Genomic DNA, 20,057 nt, shown 5'->3' on the forward strand with positions numbered 1-20,057 from the left:
GAGAGAGAGAGAGAGAGAGAGAGAGAGAGAGAGAGAGAGAGAGAAGCAGAGAGAGAGAGATGTGCTCACTTAAGGTGTTTTGACAACACCATGGACATCCCCTAGTGCAGAATCCAAATGGGAAAGATGCTCCTGTTTTCAGATGATATTGTACTGATTATATCAAGTCCTAGCCCAGAGCCTTGCAGAGCTCCCTAAAGGAGATCAATAATTGTGCAAAGGAATTTAATCTAAGCATCCACACAGACAAACAAAGTAGATGAATACTTCCTATTATCCAGACTATTACATGCATTTGGATGGACAAATGGTAGAGCAGTATATAGATTTTGTACAAACATGGCGGATGGGCCTATAACTAAGTAGAAAGAAAACAGACTGGATTTCTCTTTGGAAAATTGTACAGTGTGTTTATAAAAACTCCATCTTTTAAATAATATTCTTCTGGTGATGATGTGTGGTTGTGAGACATGGAATAACACAGTATTTGAATAAAATTTCAGGTCATCAATGGTGTCAAACAAACAGAAAGGGATCCTGGTGGGTTGCATTTGAATTAGAAAACCATACATTAACATTATCTATTTTGTATGGTATTTTTTATTTATTTTGTTAGACATTTCCCAGTTATATTTTGGGGGGAGAGGGGGGAAAGTGACTTGCCCAAGGTCACACGGCTAGTAAGTGTTAAGTGTCTGAGGTCACATTTGAACTCAGATCCTCCTGACTCCTGGGGTGGTACTCTGTTCACTGCACCACCTAGCTGCCCCTTCCCAGTTACATTTCATTCTGACCCAGGCAGTGCTCAGGATTTGTGGGGCCCCTTAGCTTGATACCTCCAATAAAGAGAATGAAGGGGTGGGTACAAAGTGGGAGTTAGCAGGCTGCAAGACGTCATCAATCAATAAATAAACATTTATTATGAGCCTACTGTGTGCCGGGCACTGTGCTAAGCAGTGGGAATACAAAAAGAAGCAAAAGGCAGTCCCTGCCCTCAAGGAGCTTATAATTTAGTCTAAACATCACCAAGGAAAGTTTGTGTAAGAGAAGTGTCACAACCCACAATCAGGGAGGTGCGTGATCATAAAAGCGTAAGAGCCAGTCATGTAGCGAGTGTCCACACAATGTCGATGTAACTAGACCAAGGCACTCAGCGTGTGTGCGGGATTTACAGGAGGCCATGGACAACTATTGCACAGAATGAGATGGCATTGATGGATTTTCCTGAAAAAGAATGTCTTGCTAGGCTATAGAGGGGCTCCCCTGTGGAGTTTAGCCCTGAATCCAGTCTAAAAAGAAGAACCACCTCTAGACTCTTCCTTCCACCAAATGCTAGTACACCCCCAGAATCCCGCAGAAAGCCTGAAGTAGACACGCCAATGTAAGGGACAAGCAGAGCACAAGACAACCCTAGGAGGCTTGGGTCAGGATCCATAGACTGATAACAGTACTGAGCCTGGTGATGGGAGCAAGGCTCTAGTCAGGGGTGGGGAACCTGGGGCCTCCAGGCCACATGGGGCCTTCTAGGACCTTGGCTGCAGCCTTTTGGCTGAGTCCAAGTTTTACAGAATAAAACCTTTTATTAAGGGGATTTGCTCTGTGAAGTTTGGATGCAAACAGCTGCCCTTGAGGACCTAGAGTACCATATGTGGCCTTGAGTCTGCAGGTTCCCCAATCCTACTAGGCTAAGCCCAGACTAAGGTGCTTCCAAAGCTCTTGGCAGAAGCCCAACATGAAAGGAACCCCTGAGGCCAGCAAAGGGAGAATAAAGATCCCAGGTGGACCCTAACACAGGGGGAGATCCTGGAGCCCTGTAGCAAGAGAGAGCCTCTAAGTAAAGCCCAGCACCAGAGTCCCTTGAAGCATGGCCTCACCTTGACCATTGCACTCAGGACCAGGCAGGTCCTGTCTACCTTATTCTGAGCATGGCCCAAACACAGCATCTGCTTACCCCCCTGACATTCGCCAAACCTGGATAGTAAGGCTGCTGAGATGAGATAGAAAAACTCTGACTATCACGATAAAATACCTTGGTTTGAGAGAGGCCCAGGAGGTCAGTCTTAAGGAGATTAGTAACTCCACAACAAGTCCAGGTAGTCTCAGAGGCAAAAATATTTTGGCCACAAGGATTACAGGAATACCTGGAAAAAAATAAAACAAGAGATACAAAATGGAATAGCCAGAGGGAGGGGGAAATACAAGGAGAAATGGTACATTTGAATAAACAATGGAAAACTTGATTCAAGAAACTAATGCCCTAAAAATGAACCAAGCATAAATCAATCATCATTCTTACCGATGACAACAAGAAATATTAAAACAAAGTAAAAAGATTGGGAAAAAATGGAAGAAATTATAAGGTATCTGATTTTTTTTAAATTAATCTCAAAAACAAGTTGAGCAAAATCTAAAGATTTTTTGACTGTTTGAAAATAATGACCAAAATTTTTAAATGAGATACCATATTTCAAGAAATTACCAATTAAAACTGCCCAGATAGACTTAGGGGCAACCCAGCTAAACTCTTTCAACAGTCCCCTCCAAACAACATTAAAATTATGTTTCAAATCAAATTTTGAAGCAGCAGAGTCAAGAAAAGGTCAGGGTGATAGATCTTTTTAGCCTAAGAAAATTTAGGTCAGCAGGTGGAGTTTGTGACACCAGAGTGGAGGGCTGTGCATAGACCATACATGGGTTGGCAGCAACAGTAGCTACACCAGCAGCATCTTTGACAGCTCTCAGGATAGAGATGGCAAGAGAGTCAGACATTTGGTGAGAAAGAGATCACAGGGGACCCATTGCTTGGACTGACTGACAATTCTGTTACCCATACCTGGGTCACAATTCCAGGGTGGAGAGGAGTGATGGGGGTCAGTCACAAAGGAGCAGAAGCCCTGGTTGCAATTCCAAGGCAAAGAGAAACACTAGCAGTTGTGGCTACAGGGGGCCAGGGACCCCTCCCTGCGTGAAGACCAGAGCACAGACTAGAATAGCAGTGACCATACCTCTTCCTGCATCACACCACATTCAAAGCATCAAAAACTTGCAGATCTCCCTAACTAGCTCTGAAAACAGCAGTATGAAAAAGTCTGAAGCTTGGCACAGTGCCTTTCCACCCCATAAAATTCAAAGTCAAGAAATGGGCTGGAAAAATGAGCAAACAACAACAAAGCATTTGACCATAAAAGCTACTGTGATGGCAGGGAGGAACAAGACACAAACTCAGAAGAAGACAACAATATGAAAACAGCTACAAATAAAACCTCAAAGAAAAATGCTAATTGAATCCAAGCCCAACAGTAATTTCTGGAAGAGTTAAAGAAAGAGATAAGGGTAGTAGAGGGAAAATTGGGAAAAGAAATGAGAGCAATGCAAGAAAATTACAAAAAGGGAATTAAGTGTTTGGTTTTTTAAAAAGGCACCAAAAATACTGAAGAAAATAACACCTTAAAAACCATAAGAAGCACAAAAATTCATTGAAGAAAAGAACTCCTCAAAAAGCAAAATAGACAAACTGGGAAAGGAGGTACAAAAATTCACTGCAGAAATGAACTCCTTAAAAAAAAACCAACAGAATTGCCCCAATGGAAAAAGATTTACAAAATATTACTTGAAGAAAAAATTCCTTAAAATTTAGGACTGGGCAAATGGAAAGTAATTATTCTATAAGACATGTAAAAACAATAAAACAAAGTCAAAAGAATGAAAAAATAAAAGCAAATATGGAATATCTCACTGGAAAACAACCGACTTGGGAAACAGATTGAGGAAAGATAATTTAATAATTATTGGACTACCTGAAAGCTATGAAGAAAAAAAGAAAATGACTCTGATATCTTATATCTAGAGGATAAAATAAAAATTGAAACAATCTACTGATCAATCACTTCCTAAAACATCCCAAAATGAAAACTCCAAGGAAAAACTCCAGAGTTCCAGGTCAAAGAGAAAATACATTAAGCAGTCAAAAATAAACAATTCAAATATTGTGCAACCACAACCAGGATCACATAGGACTTAGCAGCTTCCACTTTAAAGGCTTAGAATATGACATTCCAAAGGTGAATGAGCTAGAATTACAACTAAGAAAGGCCTAACCACCAAACTGAATATAATCCTTCAGGGGGAAATGGACATTTAACGAAATAGAGAACTTTCAAACATTCCTGATGAAAAGACCAGAGATGAATAGGAAATCTGAGAAACCAGAAGATGCAAGAGAAACATAAAAAGGTAAACATAAAGGAATAATAATAAGGAACTCAAAAAAACTTACATTGTTTACATTCCTATGTAAAAAAAATGATACATATAACGCCTAAGAACCTCATCATTATTAGAACAGTTCAAAGGAGTTTACATAGACAAGGACATGGATGTGAGTCAATTATGTTGGAATGATCTCCAAAATAAAAATTAGGGTATGAGAAAGAGAGTTGCACTGGGATAAGAAATAAGAGAGAAGTAGAATGGGGAAATCTTTCTCACATAGATGAGACATGCAAGGAAGAGCTTTTACAATGGAGGAGATAATGTGGGGGTGGGATAACAAGCAATTTTTGAACCTCACTCTCATTGGAATTGGTTTAAAGAGGGGAAATTACACACACACAAACACACACACAGTTATATATAGAAATCTAAAATACTCAATAGGGAAATAGGAGAAGAGAGATAATAAAAGGGGGGAAGATTAAGAGAGGCAGTAGTGAGAAGCAAAATAGAGTTTAGAGGATGGAGAGAGAGACAGAGAGAGACAGAGAGAGAGAGACAGAGAGAGAGAGAGAGAGAGACAGAGAGAGACAGAGAGAGAGAGAGAGACAGAGAGAGAGAGAGAGAGACAGAGAGACAGAGACAGAGACAGAGAGACAGAGACAGAGAGAGACAGAGACAGAGAGAGAGAAGAAAAGAAAGAAAGAAAGAAAGAAAGAAAGAAAGAAAGAAAGAAAGAAAGAAAGAAAGAAAGAAAGAAAGAAAGAAAGAAAGAAAGAAGGAGAAGGAGGAGGGAAAAATCATATTAATAATAACTATGATGTGAATGAGATGAGCTCACCCAAAAAAAGTAAGCAAAATAGAAGAATGGATTAGAAACCAGAATCCAATAAGTTGTTTACAAGAGACACACTTGAAACAGAAATACATACACAGAGTTAAAATGAAGAGCTGGAACAGAATCTAATATGCTTCAGCTAAACTAAGAAAAAATAGGAGTAGTCATCATGATCTGAGAGGAAGTAAAAGCAAAAATAGACATAATTAAAAGGGATAATAGGAAGAACTCCATTTTGCTAAAAGGTACCACAGAAAATGAAGTAATATAAAAAAAAATTTATAGCAAGTTTCTTTGATAAAGACCTCATTTCATATATATATATGTATATATATATATATATGTATATATATATATATACACTGAATATAGAACTGAGTCAAATTTATAAAAATAAGAGCCATTCCCCAACTGATAAAAAGTCAAAGGATATTAAATAGGCAGTTTTCAGAAGAAGAAATCAAAGCTATCTATGGTCACATAAAAAAATACTGTAAATCATTATTGATTAGAGAAGTGCAAATTAAAACAAGTCTGAGGTACCACTTCATACCTATTAGAAATGACACATGCTGCAGGGGATAGGGGAAGATAGGCGTACTAATGACCTGCTAGTGGAATAATGAACTAGTCCAATTATTCTTGAGAACAATCTGGAACCAGGTCCAAAGGGTTATAAAACTGTGCATGCACTTTGACCCTGCAATATAGCAGCTACTAGTTCTGTTTCCCAAAAAGTGATCAAAGAAAAAGGAAAAGGATCCATATGTACAAAAATATTTATAGCAACTTTTTGTGGTGGCAAAGATTTGAAAATTGAGGAGATGTTCACCAATTGGGAAAGGCTGAACTAGTTGTAGCTGGTGATTGTCATGGAGTACTATCGCCCTATAAGAAAAGAGGAAGGGGATGGAACTGATACAAAGTGAAATGAGAAGAACCTGGAGATCATTATGCATAGAAACAGCAATATTGTAACAATGATCAGTTGTGAAAGACTTGGCTACTCAGATCAATACAATGATCCAAGACAACTGCAAAGGATTCATGATGAATAAACGAAATCCACCTCTAGAGAGAGAACTGATGAACTCTGAGTGCAAATTAAAGTATAATTTTCTCACTTTATTTTTCTTGCTTTTGGGGGAAGTATGACTAATATGGAAATGTGTTTTGCATGATTTCATATGTATAATTGATATCATATTGCTTGCCTTCTCAGTGGGTGTGGGAGGAAAGAAGGGAGAGAATTCAGAACTTAAATTTAAAAAAAATGATTGTTAAATGTTTTATGCATAATTGGGAAATATTTAACAGAATAATTTTAAATAATTTTTAAAAATAAAATAACTATAGAAGCTGTAAAATATTTAGAGATATATCTAGAAAGATATATCTAGAAACTATTTGAACCCAACTATAAAACTGCAGAAATACAAAGCTAAAGTAATTAGAGAAACATTAATTGCTCATGGCTAGGTCAAGACAATATAAAAATTATAATACTGCCTAAATTGATTTACTCATTCAATGCCGTGTCAAACTACAAGATAAATATGAAGCAACAAAAAGTCAAGAATCTCAAGAGAATTACTTTCTTTTTTGTTTAATTAATAAAAGGGAAATCTATCAGTACTGGATCAGAAATTGCACTGCAATACAGTAATCATTAAAACAATTCATACGGGTTTAAATCTAGACAGGTCAATAGGTAGAGTCAATTAGGTATACAACATACCTAAATAAAATCAATTAGATATACAGAATATCTAAACAAATGAACCTAGTGTTCAGTAAACTCAAAGATCCCTATTCTTGGAGTAAGAATTCACAATTTATCAAAAAATGATGAGAAATGGGCAGGATGAAGATGACAAAGTAGTAGCATTGCAGTGAGCTCTACTTCATGCACATCTTCAAACAGATTTAGAAAATGTATGACACTGAATCCTGATGAAGAAATCCAGAACTATCAGAGCGAGTCATTTGTCCAGCCCAGATCAGCACAGGAAGACTCTTAGGGATGTCTATGGACAGTGGGGACAAGGTCAGAGCAGCAGCACATCACATGAAACACTGAACCCAAAGACAAGATGTGCACTAGGATAAGAGGAGGTTTCAGTCCCACACTGGGACACTCTCAGATTCCTTCTGGTGTACTGTAACTGAGAGAAGTGACAACGGTCAGCCTTGTCTTCCATTCCCAGGCCACAAATCCAGGGCAGAGTGAGGAGGCCTGGGCAGGGGGGTGGCATTCCCTTGTAGGGAGGCCCTGGGGCACTGTCCTCAGAAAGGAGGAAGTTCAGAAGCCAGGAGCAGAAGCAGCAACGGTATGACTTAGACCACAGAATTATCTCACACAGCCTACGGAGGCATAACCAGAGCAGGAATAACAGACCAAAAGGGAATGTAAAACCATCAGAGCTTTCAGGAAGACTATTAGGGGCTGTCCAGTAGCAGTCTACTTTTGTACCAACCCAAACCCAGCACAGTAACTAGAAGAGTTCAGACCAAGGGGGAGCTACAATTAGACTCTGCCCCGGATCAGACCACTCTGACATCACTAAAAGCTTGGGGTTTTTGATAAATTGTGAATTCTTACCCCAAGAACAGGGATCTTTGGGCTTACCAAACACTAGGTTCATTTGCTTAGATATGATATGTACCTAATTGGTTTTATTCGGGTATGTCATATACATAATAGTTCTATCTACTGACCTGTCTTAATTTAAACTGGTACAAATTGTTTTAATGATTACTGTATTACAGTATAAATTTCAGTCTGGTACTGATAGACTCCCTTTATTACCATTTAAAAAAAAAGAAAGTAATTCTCTTGAGATTCTTGACCTTTTTGTTCCTGTTTTGTTAAAATTAGAAAAAATAAATGGAGAAAAATCTTTGCAGAAAATTTCAAATAAAAAGTATCACATAAAGATATATAACAAACTCAATCATATGTATAAGGTTAAGAACCACCTCCCAACAGACAAATTGTTAAAGGATATAATTATCAGTTTGCCATGAAGAAATCCAAGTTATCAGCAATCATATAAGAAAATGGCATAAATTTCTAATAATTATAGAAATGCCAATTAAAGCACCTTTGAGTTTCCACCTCATACCCATCATATTGGCGAAAATGGCAAGAGAAAAATGACAAATGTTGGAAAGAATAGGGGAAAACAGACACATGAGTACTCTACTTGTGGACCTGTGAATAGGTTCAATCATTTTAGAAAGCAATTTGGAATTATTCCCACAAAATGAGAACATGATTTGCGGGATTATGCATGTTTATGATAAGAGTTTTCTTCTTTTCTTTTCTCTTTCCTTTCCTTTTTTTTTTGTTGGATAGAGGGGCAGTGAGAGGAACAGATAAAGAATTTTTTTTTAATAATGTTAATAGTTACTGACCCATATGTCTACTTTCCCATCACCGAATCATGGGAGGAAGGGATCATAAATCTATTGAAATGTCAAAGTAGCATTTTTTTGTGGGAATCTAGATCTGTCTATGATTTTCCCTTGAGCTACTACTCTATCAACCTGTCAAAAAAGAAATTGAGATTATTCTGACCTATTTTTAATGAAACCATGTTTGATTTTAGTGATTGCCTCTATCCTTTTGGATGTTCACAAACAACAATTTTTCTTGCGCTACATGCACTCTGGGCCACTCCTAACTTCCATCACACTTGCTGCTTAGATCCTCTGACAGTGGCTGCTACCTTAGGTTCTAGAGGTATCTCTGTGGTATCACTGCTCACCCCATAGCTCATGAGCAACCACCAGTGTGCTTCCCATTAACAATGAATCAGTGGACATGATTAATACTTAACAAAGGCATTTACTGAGACTGCAGAGCAAAAGACAGTATCTACAAAACATTTCCCTCATAAACCTCCACACAATATCCATAAGAAGAGTGAGTTCAAATTTAGAGTTCAGTGGTAGTGAGGAACAAATGTATAGAACACCTACGGCAAAGGTAATTCACTTCTCTTAGCATGGTTGGACCTGAAATTCTTTATTTCATCTCAGATTCCTCACATAACTCTCCTTGAGCAGTGTCTTTGCTAGGTGGGTTGTTCAGATGGATTTTCAATATCTGCTCCTATCCATAGCTGACTCTCTTCTTTCAAGTTATCTGTTCCCTTGAAATGGCTTCCTATCTTGAGTTACTACCTCAGTATTCATGTCTGTCTGGAATCTGTTATTCTGCTCCCTCAACAGGATTCAGTGTTTTCTGTGGTTGATTAGTTCCCCTTCAATACTATGTGCTAGGGGGTGGCTAGGTGGTGCAGTGAATAGAGCACCAGCCCTGGAGTCAAGAGGACCTGAGTTCAAATCCGGCCTCAGACATTTCACACACTTACTAGCTGTGTGACTTTGGTCAAGTCACTTAACCCCAATTGCCCTCCAAAAAGCAAAAAAACCAAAAAAATAACTATATGCTAGAACCCAAAGACACCAACTTCTGGGGTAATAACTCACTATTTGAAAAAAACTGCTATGAAAACTGGAAAATAGTATGGCAGACCAATGTCTGACACTGTATACCAAAATAAAGTCCAAAATGGGTACATGATTTAGATATAAAGACTGATACTACAAGCAAATTAGGGGAGCAAGGAATAATTTATCTGTCAGATTTATGGAGAATGGAGGAATTTATGATCAAACAAGATATATGGAATATTATTAAATGCAAAATGGAAAATTTTGATTACTTTAAATTGAAAAGTTTTTGCACAAAACAAAGCCAATGCAACAGAGATTAGGAGGGAAGTAGAATACTGGGAAAGAATTTTTACTAGCGTCTCTGATAAAGACCTCATTTCTAAGCTATTTTTTTCTAAAAATTTTAAAATATTTCTAAAAAGAACTGAGTAGGGGCAGCGAGGTGGCACAGTGAATAGAGCTCTGGCCCTGGAGTCCGGAGGACGTGAGTTCAAATTTGGCCTCAGACACTTAATAGTTGCCAGCCGTGTGACCTAGGGAAAGGCACTTAACCCCAATTGCCCTGCCCTCCCCCCTACAAAAAGCAAATATATATATATATATTTTTTTTTTAAAGAACTGAGTCAAATTTATAAGAATACAAGTCATTCTCTAATTCAGAAATTGTCAAAGGATATGAACAGAAAGTTTTCAGAGGAAGAAATTAAAGCGATCTCTAATCATATGAAAAATGCTCTAAATCACTATTGATCAGAGAGATGCAAATCAAAACAACTCTGAGGTACCATATTACACCTATCAGATTGACTAAAATGACAAAACAGGAAAATGATAAATATTGAAGACAATATGGCAAAGTTAGAACACTAATTCATTGTTGGTGCAGCTGTGAGTTGTTCCAACCATTCTGGAGAGCAATTTGGAACTATGCCCAAAGGGTTATAAAAATGTGTATACATGGGGTGGCTAGGTAGCACAGTGAATAGACCCCCGGCCCTGGAGTCAGGAGGACTTGAGTTCAAATCTGGCCTCAGACACTTAACACAAAAACTAGCCGTGTGACCTTGGGCAAGTCACTTAACCCCAATTGCCCTCCAAAAAAGCAAAAAAAAAATGTGCATACTCTTCGACCCAATAATACCATCTTTAGGACTATATCCCAAAGAGATAATGGGGAAAGAACCCACATGTACAAAAATATTTATGGCAGTTCTTTTTGTGTTGTCCAAGAACTGGAAATTGAGGGGATGTCCATCAATTGGGGAATGGTATATGAATGTAATGGAATACTATTGTGCTATAAGAAATGATGAACAGGCAGACTTCAGAAAAACCTGGAAAGACTTATATGAACTGATAATAAGTGAAGTGAGCAGAACCAGGAGAAAATTGTACACAGCAACAGTCACAGTGTGCAATGACTGATTTTGATAGACTTAGCCCTTCTCAGCAATGCAAGGATCTAAGACAATTCCAAAAGACTCATGATGGAAAATGCCATCCACATCCAGAGAAAGAATTATGAAGTCTGAATGCAGAATGAAGCAGACTATTTTCTTTTTTTAAATTTTTTTCTTTCTCATAGTTTCTCCCTTTCATTATAATTCTTCTAATACAACATAACTAATGTGAAAATATGTTTAATAGGAATGTCTATGTAGTGTCTACATTGGATTGCACTCTGTCTTGGGAAGGGGGAAGAGGAAGGAGGGGGGAGAGAATTTAAACTTATGAAAGTGAATGTTGAAAACTAAAAATATATTAACTTTAAAAAAAACTACATGCTAGAAGATGGTAGGAAGGTGAATGAGACATTTCTCCTCTTCCTCTTCCTCCTCCCTCACAGGCAATTCCTCCATAGAAAGTTTCTGTTTGTCAAACTCTCCAGGGTTTATCTATAAAAGTTCTTGTGAGTGTGGCTAGTTTAATACATCTCTAATAACTTGTGATTACATTCTGGAATTTTAGGTGAAAAGTTAAGTCTATGATTACCTTCCCTACACTAGAAATCAGTGCCAAGCTCATTAGCCTTGGGCAAATCCACCTTATCCTCCTTTCTGAAAATGTGTGTGAATCTTTAGTCCTGCAACGCTTCTTCCATTCTCCATAGTTCCAGAAAGATCACTGATAGCAATATAACATTGACCTATTAAAAACCTCTTAGTATTCTGGAATGCCATTTGTCTGTACCAAATGAGTTGAATTTGATTGGGTTAAGTAGGGCATTCCCACAATATCCTCACTTATCCTTGGTTTCAATTCCCTGTCAATAGTTTTTGTTCTTTCCTTTCTAGTTTGACCATCATCCTCTCTTGTAGCAAAAACAAAAGAAAAATAATATAATAAATTTTGCCTTTATTGTATCATGAATTCCCTGTTAATTCTAAACAAGAGTCTGCCTTTTGCTCCCAATGAAGCTTAAAAAACTCCATCTTTTTGTCATCTTTAGCATCAATCACAAGTTTCCATTTTTCTGACACTATCCCTATAGGACTCTCACACTATTTTTCACCCATGCTCAATTATCTGTCCTATTAACAAATTCCAAAATCCTCTTAATCAACCATAATTTTTTTCGCTTTCCATCCTCCCCTCTGCCTTTCCTTACATAACCCTACTCTTCTGCACCATGACCTTCAATCCCTTGACCCCTCAATTCTCTCATAAGCCATCTCCTCTGCACTAGCCACTCTCTCCTCTTTTCTCCACCTTGACCCACTGATGAACCAATTCAACTCTACACTGTCCTCTTCTGTTGAATTCCTATCCCTTTTATCCTACACCCAGTCAAACCTCAGTCTTGGATCACTCCCACCATTCACTGCCTTCACTCCTACTCACAAGCTACTGATTGAAGGTAGAGAGAGTCATGTGACCATTCTTACTGGGTCTACTATAAATTTACATTACACAACCTCAATTGTACCCTCACAGTTGCTAGGTAATCCTACTATACCTCCCTTATCAATTCACTTTCTGATTCTCTGCAGAGTCTTTCAAACCTTTTTATCCCTCCTCAAATTTCCCATGGCTCCTCCTCCCTCCACCCTTTCAACTGTTAATCTTCCTTATATTTTACAGGAAAAAATGGAGACCATTTGCCATGAGCTCCCCATTCTGCTGTCTTCCTTATCTCCTATTACTCACATGCCTTCTGCTACTATCTCCTCCTTCATTTCTGTCTCAAGTGAAGAAGTGACCTTATTCTTTACCAAGGCTAACCTCTCTGCTTGCTCAGGTGATCCCATTCTTTCCTATCTCTTTCAATAGATTGCCCCCTCTGTCATCCCCACACTTTCACTTATTTTTAACCTCTCCCCCTCTACTGCTTTATTCTCTCCTACCTACAAATATGTCCATGTCTCCTCCATCCTGAAAAAAAAGTGTCACTTGATCCTTCTATCTTCATTATCATTCTTTATCTCCTCTGTATATCTTTATGTCCTTTGTAGCTGAACTCCTGGAAAAGGTTGCCTACTGTAGGATCCTCGATTTTCCTCCTCTCACTCTCTTCTTAACTCCTTACAGTCTGACTTCTGACTTTATCATTCCACCTAAACTTCTCTCTCCAAAGTTAATAATAATCTCTTGCCAAATCCAATGATCTTTTCTCAGTCCTCATTCTCCTTGACCTCACTGCAGCCTTTGACACTCTCCTTGATCTTCTTTCTCAACTGCCTTTCAAAACCTTGAACTGGATGTCCAGTAGACATCTTAAACTCAATATGTCCAAAATGGAGCTCGTTATCTTTCCCCTTAAACTTTCCCCCTCTCCCACACTCCCTGTCATTATAGAGAACAACACCATTCTCCCAGTCCCTCAGGTTCACAACCAGGAATTACCCTCTCCAGCCCCTATATCCAAGCTATTGCAGGGACGGTCTATTTCACTTCTGCAATATCTCTCACTATCCATCATGCCATGCCATCTCTCTTATGTCATTTATTTTTTTAAAAATACGGTTTTAAAATGTAAAAATCATCCTTAGCTCCTCAGTACAAAAACAGTAGGCAAGCCAGATTTAGCTCTTGGGCAGTAGTTTGCTGATACTTCCTGTGGGTTATAGGGGGAAAACCAGATTAAACAGATTCCACAGTCATTTTCTAAAAAAGAAAATGTAGAAATCTTTCCTTTAAAAAAAAAGCATGATGACAATGAAACTTGGAGCATATTTCAGATGCCATACAAGAGATAAACCTGGTTTGGCATACCAACCAATTAAAACTGTGGCAGTCTGACCTGATGTTGAAAAACAGCTCAGCCACTCAATAGCAGGAACTCAGATGTTGGCAGTTCTCTTCCCCTCTGTTTGCTTCAATGGGGGGAAAAGGTCTTGCTCAGTTGTTTGAGGGTATTTTTTTTTTGAAGTCCAGAAATGCTAGAGTAACAACACACACTGTTGCTTAGTGCCTTCCTTAGCACTTGGTAAATAAGGGCCACTACAGAGTGTAATGAAACTCCTCAATGGGGCCCCAAAATATTCAGTGGTTGTCCATTAACATTAGGATAAAAAACTTAATCTTCAGCCTAATATTTAAAGCCCTCTATGACCTGCCTCCCACCTACTTTTCTAATTTGGTTTCATATTACTCCCCTTCACTGATTTTTTTCCAATCAAGGTGGCCTGCCAGCAGCTCTCAGAACCCAACCTTTCCAGTTCTATCGCCATGCCTTTGCATGAGAGGAGCCCCATGCCTTTAAATGATGTCTGTCTTCATCTCTGCCTCAGGATTCTGTTTCCTTCAAAGCACATCTCACATCCCACCTCCTAGATGAACCTTTTTTCTGATTTCTGAGTTATTAGTATTCTATGCCTCTTGAAATGATTTTTATTACTTTGTATATTCATTGTATTTACAAGTTCGAGGGCATGTTGTATACCTTTGGTAGAGTGTAAGCTCCTTGAGAGCAGGGTCTGACTTTTATCTTTGTATCCCAATGGCCTAGTACAATGTCCATCACGTTGGGATAAGTATAGGGATGAGATGGAGCTAGAGATTAGGGTGGAGATGGGGAGAGGGATGGGTGATAGGGATAATGATAGGGATAGGGATTGAACCTGTGATTCCACTGGTATAGAGAACCCTCAAGTAAAGAAACTCTACCAAGGTAGCCAGAATCTTCTTTGCAACCTATAGTCATAGAGAGTTTTTAGAGTCCTGAAGTTAAGTGACTCGCCCAGGGACACAATGCCAGTATGTTTCAGAGGTGAAACTTGAATTCATGTTTTCCTGACTCTGAGGTCAGTTTTCTATCCACTCTGCCAGGCTGTATCTCACATAATAATCATTGTTGAAATCAAATAATGCAATGACTCCAAACATGCCTGCTCCCACTGACACCACAAGCAGGGACCACGCTTCAGGAAAGACTGTTTTTTTTTTTTTAATGAAATTAAGTTGGGTTCACAATGTCTTGCCCAGTCTCATCTGAGACCAACAGCACCCATTTGTGTGTTGGTTGGCAGAGGTCTGAACACAGTCTGTGGCCATTAGAAAGAGATGAATCAACTAGTAGTCAGTCTCTTTAAGGGTTGAACTGTGACTTTGGTTTTGTTCACAGGATCACAGATTTGAACTGGAAGGGGCCTTAGAAGCTATCAAATATAATCTCCTTATTTTACAGATAAGGAAACTGAAGCCCAGAGATATTTGCCCAGGGTATTAGACACAAGGCAACTGTGATGGCAGCATAGGTGCCCCAAATGAATTCTTCTACTACACACAGAGTCCACTTGTTCAGACCACCTGCCTTCTATAGTAAATGCAGACAGCAGAAGTCAAAGATTATACAAATTCAGGCATTTTATTCTGGTTTAGTAATCCCCAGTTATAAGAAGGAAACATAGGGTGGTCTGGATTACTCATGGAAAATAGCATTTTTGTTCCAGCATGTTGGTAAAATGAAAGCAAATACACAAAGAAATATTAATCTCATCTTCAGTAAATCAGATTCCTTTAATCTACAACTAATCTGTCTTTAGCTTTACTCTGCTTCAAGGGGATTTCCAGTCTTAAGAAAGAGAGAGTCACCAAAATGTCCCTTAAATTCTTTACATAGTAATGCAAAGTGACAAAAAAGAAGCTAGATCTCATATGTACAGGATCATCTCAGGGAAGAGGTTAATATTGCCCACATGTCCCTGGAATAGCTGATGGGCAAAATGACAGTCTACGCTCGAAAAGCTCAAAAAGTTTTCATAAGGTTTACAAAGGCCCTAATTAAGTTGCAAATCACAAAAATAACAATCAATTTTTAATCAACAAAATTCTTCTTTGTTGCCAGTAGTTCCAAATATTTCAGTACCTTTGTTATGACAAGTCACTTGAAAATGTTTCAAATGGCTGGAGTGGTGCCCTAGAAATGGGCCTTCAGCCTACTTCTTTTTTAACATCCATTGGAATTTTTTTTAATCCTTAAATTCAAATGTTGCCAAAATCATGTCAAAATGCTACTTGTACCATAAACACCTCACTTTGAGCTTTTATTTTTAGCTCCTAAAATCTTTTACAGTAAACATTTAATGAGAAAGAAATTTATTTTCTCAAGCACTAAAATCACTCCTGAGGAGATCTTGTGGGCCACGCACTGCCCTGTCAGTACAGCAAGTTAAGAAAATGCATTCCGTTGATACTTCTTCCCCACTGTGAGTTATTTGGAAACACTCAGATGCATACGCTTATCTTTGGTTTCGTACTGTGTGTATGTAGGAATAGCATGTGAAGGGAAAGGAGCACAAAGAATGTTGTGCACAATGTTTTTTAAAATTTGAAATTGATACAAATTTACATATTTCTGTGTTTTCTATAAAAAGCAAAAAATTCAGAGTATATAACTGTTGAATCCTTTACTCTCTGAGTTAATGAGATATTTGAAGCAGAATTTCCACTTTTATTTCCCTGTTTCTGAAAGAGGTGGGTTCTAGATTTAAGAATAAATGATGAGATTTTTAGATCATGTGACCAATAGGATGGATGACTAAACATTTTTCCTGTACCCACTAACTCTCAATAAGACCCCCAAAGAGTAATTATCAATGGGAGCCAGAGGAAATAGCTGAATCCACTGGACAAGAAAGCAAGAAGCTGGGGTGGCTAGGTGGCACAGTGAGTAAAGCACTGGCCCCAGAGTCAGGGGGACCCGAGTTTGGTTCCGGCCTCAGACACTTAACACCCACACACAAAAAAACTAGCCATGTAACCTTGGGCAAGTTACTTAACCCCAAATGCCCTCCAAAAAAGGCAAAAAAAAAAAAAAAGAAAGAAAGAAGCTCCACAAAGAAACAGCTATGTGAATGCTGGCTTCAGCACCTCTCCCCTAACCAACCCTCATATTTTACAAGGCTTATGTTTTGAGACTCACTCAGGGGATTCCCTCTTATTGTAGAGTCTCTTACCACTAACTCCATTTCCCATCTTCCCAACTCTTGCCCCACTATCCTGTTGTCCTGTTGCAACAAGCAGCAGACATCAACTCTGTTCGACCATATGAAGAGAAGGACATGTGTGGAGAAAACAGGGTCCTTCTGCCTGTGGTAGCTATGAGGTGAAGGAATGCTAAAGTGGCAAAGAATCTCCCCAGAAGACACACACCATCTCCTATCCTAACTCCATAAAAAGTAGCAAACGATGATTCAAACCAGTCAGAAAACTAAAGAAGGTAATTGGATCAGGGGGACAGCATGGCTGGCTACACCAGCTCTGAAGAAAAGGAGAATGGAGTCTAGCTGGGGCCAGCCATATCTACACTCCCCACCCCCCACAAAAGCTACTTGGGACAGGAACTGAGGTCAATGAAAAATAAATTCTCCAACATGAGAGACTGATACAAGTACTGAGGTTCAGTCCTGAGGGAATGCCCATCATCAAAGGTAATATAAGGAAAAAAAAACAGCTAAGGCTACCCAAGACTTCAAGAGAAAGAAAATTCTACTAAAAAAATAGAACAAAGGCAGGTAATTCAGAGAAGATATTAAAATTATAGAAGGTAAGTACCAAAATATTGAAAAGATTATAAAGTACTGTTAGATATTGTAAGGCAAAGGAACTTGAGCCAATACCTGATGGAGTAAAGAATTCTTTGGGATCTCAATATAGTACCTGCCTATAGCAGGATGTTCCAAGATGGTTTAAGGAAAAAAAAAAGATTTTGAGATAAGAAGTAAGAAGTGAACAAATGTTAGGATTTATGACCTATACAGAAGAGTAATTGATGGAACAGAAAAAAAACCGAATCCATGATGGTTGAGTCTCTCCAAAGAAGCAAAAGAGGAAATAACCATTTGGGAATATAAATAACCTGAAGTGAAGTACATTATGGAGTAAGAGAAGGAAATTGTGAAAAGAGCAAATGATCTTTATGCAAACAAAACACATTGATTTTTTAAGACAATATGCAGAGAGACAATTTGAGGATCATAGGCCTCCTAGAAGGACATAAAAAATTAAAACACATGAACACCAAAAAGCAAAAAGTATTATGAGGAAACTGCACAGGACTTTTGAACACAGAAAAAATATCCATCAACAGAATACACAGATTACCTCCAGAAAAAGAAAAAAAAACTCTTTGAATCAACACAGTGACTAAATTTAACAATTTAATTGACAGATAACAAATGACCATAAGAAAGGTCTTCAAAGGGGTGGCCAGGTAGCACAGAGAGTAAGAGCACCGGCTCCAGTGTTGGGATGACCTGGGGATCAAATCTGGGCTCAGATACTTAGCACCACACCCAGAAATAACTGGCCGTGTAACCTTGAGCAAGTTACTTAACCCCGATTGCTTAAAAAAAAAAAAGGTCTTCAAAGAAAAAGGAAGGAAAGTAACACAACACTGTCTTGCACCTTCCCCAAAAAAACATAGAAGTGAATGGAATAATTTATTTTAAAAGTAATGGAGTTCGAGATATAACCTAAAATGACATACCCTGAAAACAGGAGTCTACTCATCCATGAAAAAAAAAGATGAGACTTCAATAAAAGACAGGCATCTGAAGTGTGGTTTTAAAAAAAAAAAGCCAGACATCAGAAGGTTATTTGACTTGAAAACCCTCCTGAACAACAGAAACAAAAGAAAGGTAAATAAATGTGATTATTAAAAAGAAAAGTAATGAAATAAATTATCTTATCTCTATAAATTATTAAAAAATACAAAACGGAAGTGGAAAGAGAACTACTGAGTTAACAACAGCAATAAAGGTAAAATTTATGGTAGTTCTTTCTGCTGTAACAAAAAAACAAAAACTGGAAACTGAGAGGTTTCTAACAATTGAGGCATGGTTAAATAAGTTGTTATATATAAATGTGATGGAGATTATTTTGCTATAAGACATGAGGAAAGAGATTATTTCGAAAAGACATTGAAAAATTTCTGTAAATTGATAAACCCACCCCAGAATCAGAACAATTAATACTATAATATCTATGTTATAAATATGAAGACTAACATATAAATCAGGAGTTCTTAATTTTTTTGCATCATAAACCTCCTTGGCAGTCTGATGTGTCTATGGGTACCTTCTACAATAACATTTCTTTATAAAAATCATAACTGAAAAAAATGCTAAATTTCAGTTAGAGAATAGAATAAAGATATAATGTTTTCCCCTCTAGTTTAATGAACCCCCCGAAATCTTTTAATGTTACCCTTAGAGAAGTGTTGACTCTCTATAATCTATAATCATAAAGGAAAAAAGTAATTGAATTGCGAAGAGACATAGAAGCACAATACTCATAGGAGACTAAAATGTTTCCCTCTCAGAATTAGACAAATTTAATAGAAAGTTGAACAAAAGGGGATTAGAGAATTGAACAAATTGCTACAGAAATTAAAGTTATATTATTTATGATGTCTTCTGAAGATGACCACTAAAGAATATACATATTTTGGGGCAAAGATGGTGCAGTGGGTAGAGCACTGACCCTGAAATCAGTAGGACCTGAATTCAAATCCAGCCTCAGACACTTACTAGTTGTATGATCCAGGGCAAGTCACAACCCCAAATGCCTCAAAAAAAAAAGAATATATTTATTTCTCAGTTGTACATACCACTTTTACAAAATCTACTAAATATTAGGGCAGAGAGAAATAGTGAAAAATTCAAAAAAAGGCAGAAAAATAAAAGACACATCTTTTTCAGACAATAACAAATTTAAAAAGTAACCAATTGAGAGAACACAAGTCAAAGATATAAACCCAGATAGGAATTAAATTATTAATTTAAAAATTACTTCTTAAATAATGATGAAATCAAAGAACAGATCATAGAAATAATAATTATATGAAAGACTATTGTAATGATGAAACAATATACCAAATTTTCTGGGAAGCAGCTAATGTAATACTCAGAGGAAAAATTACATTCCTAAAAACATACATTAACAAAATAAAAAAGGAGAATGAATTTAGTATGTATCTGTTAAAAAATGAAACAAATAAGCAAAACTAAAATAAGCACAAAAGAGGAAATATTGAAAATCAGAGGAGAAATAAACTGGAAACCAAAAAGACTATAGAAATTATAAATAAAGTTAAAAATTG

The sequence above is a fragment of the Petaurus breviceps genome, unplaced genomic scaffold (genome assembly GCF_028583685.1).
Source record: "Petaurus breviceps papuanus isolate PSGF00001 unplaced genomic scaffold, PetGlider_PUasm1.0 151, whole genome shotgun sequence".
NCBI lineage: Eukaryota > Metazoa > Chordata > Mammalia > Diprotodontia > Petauridae > Petaurus > Petaurus breviceps.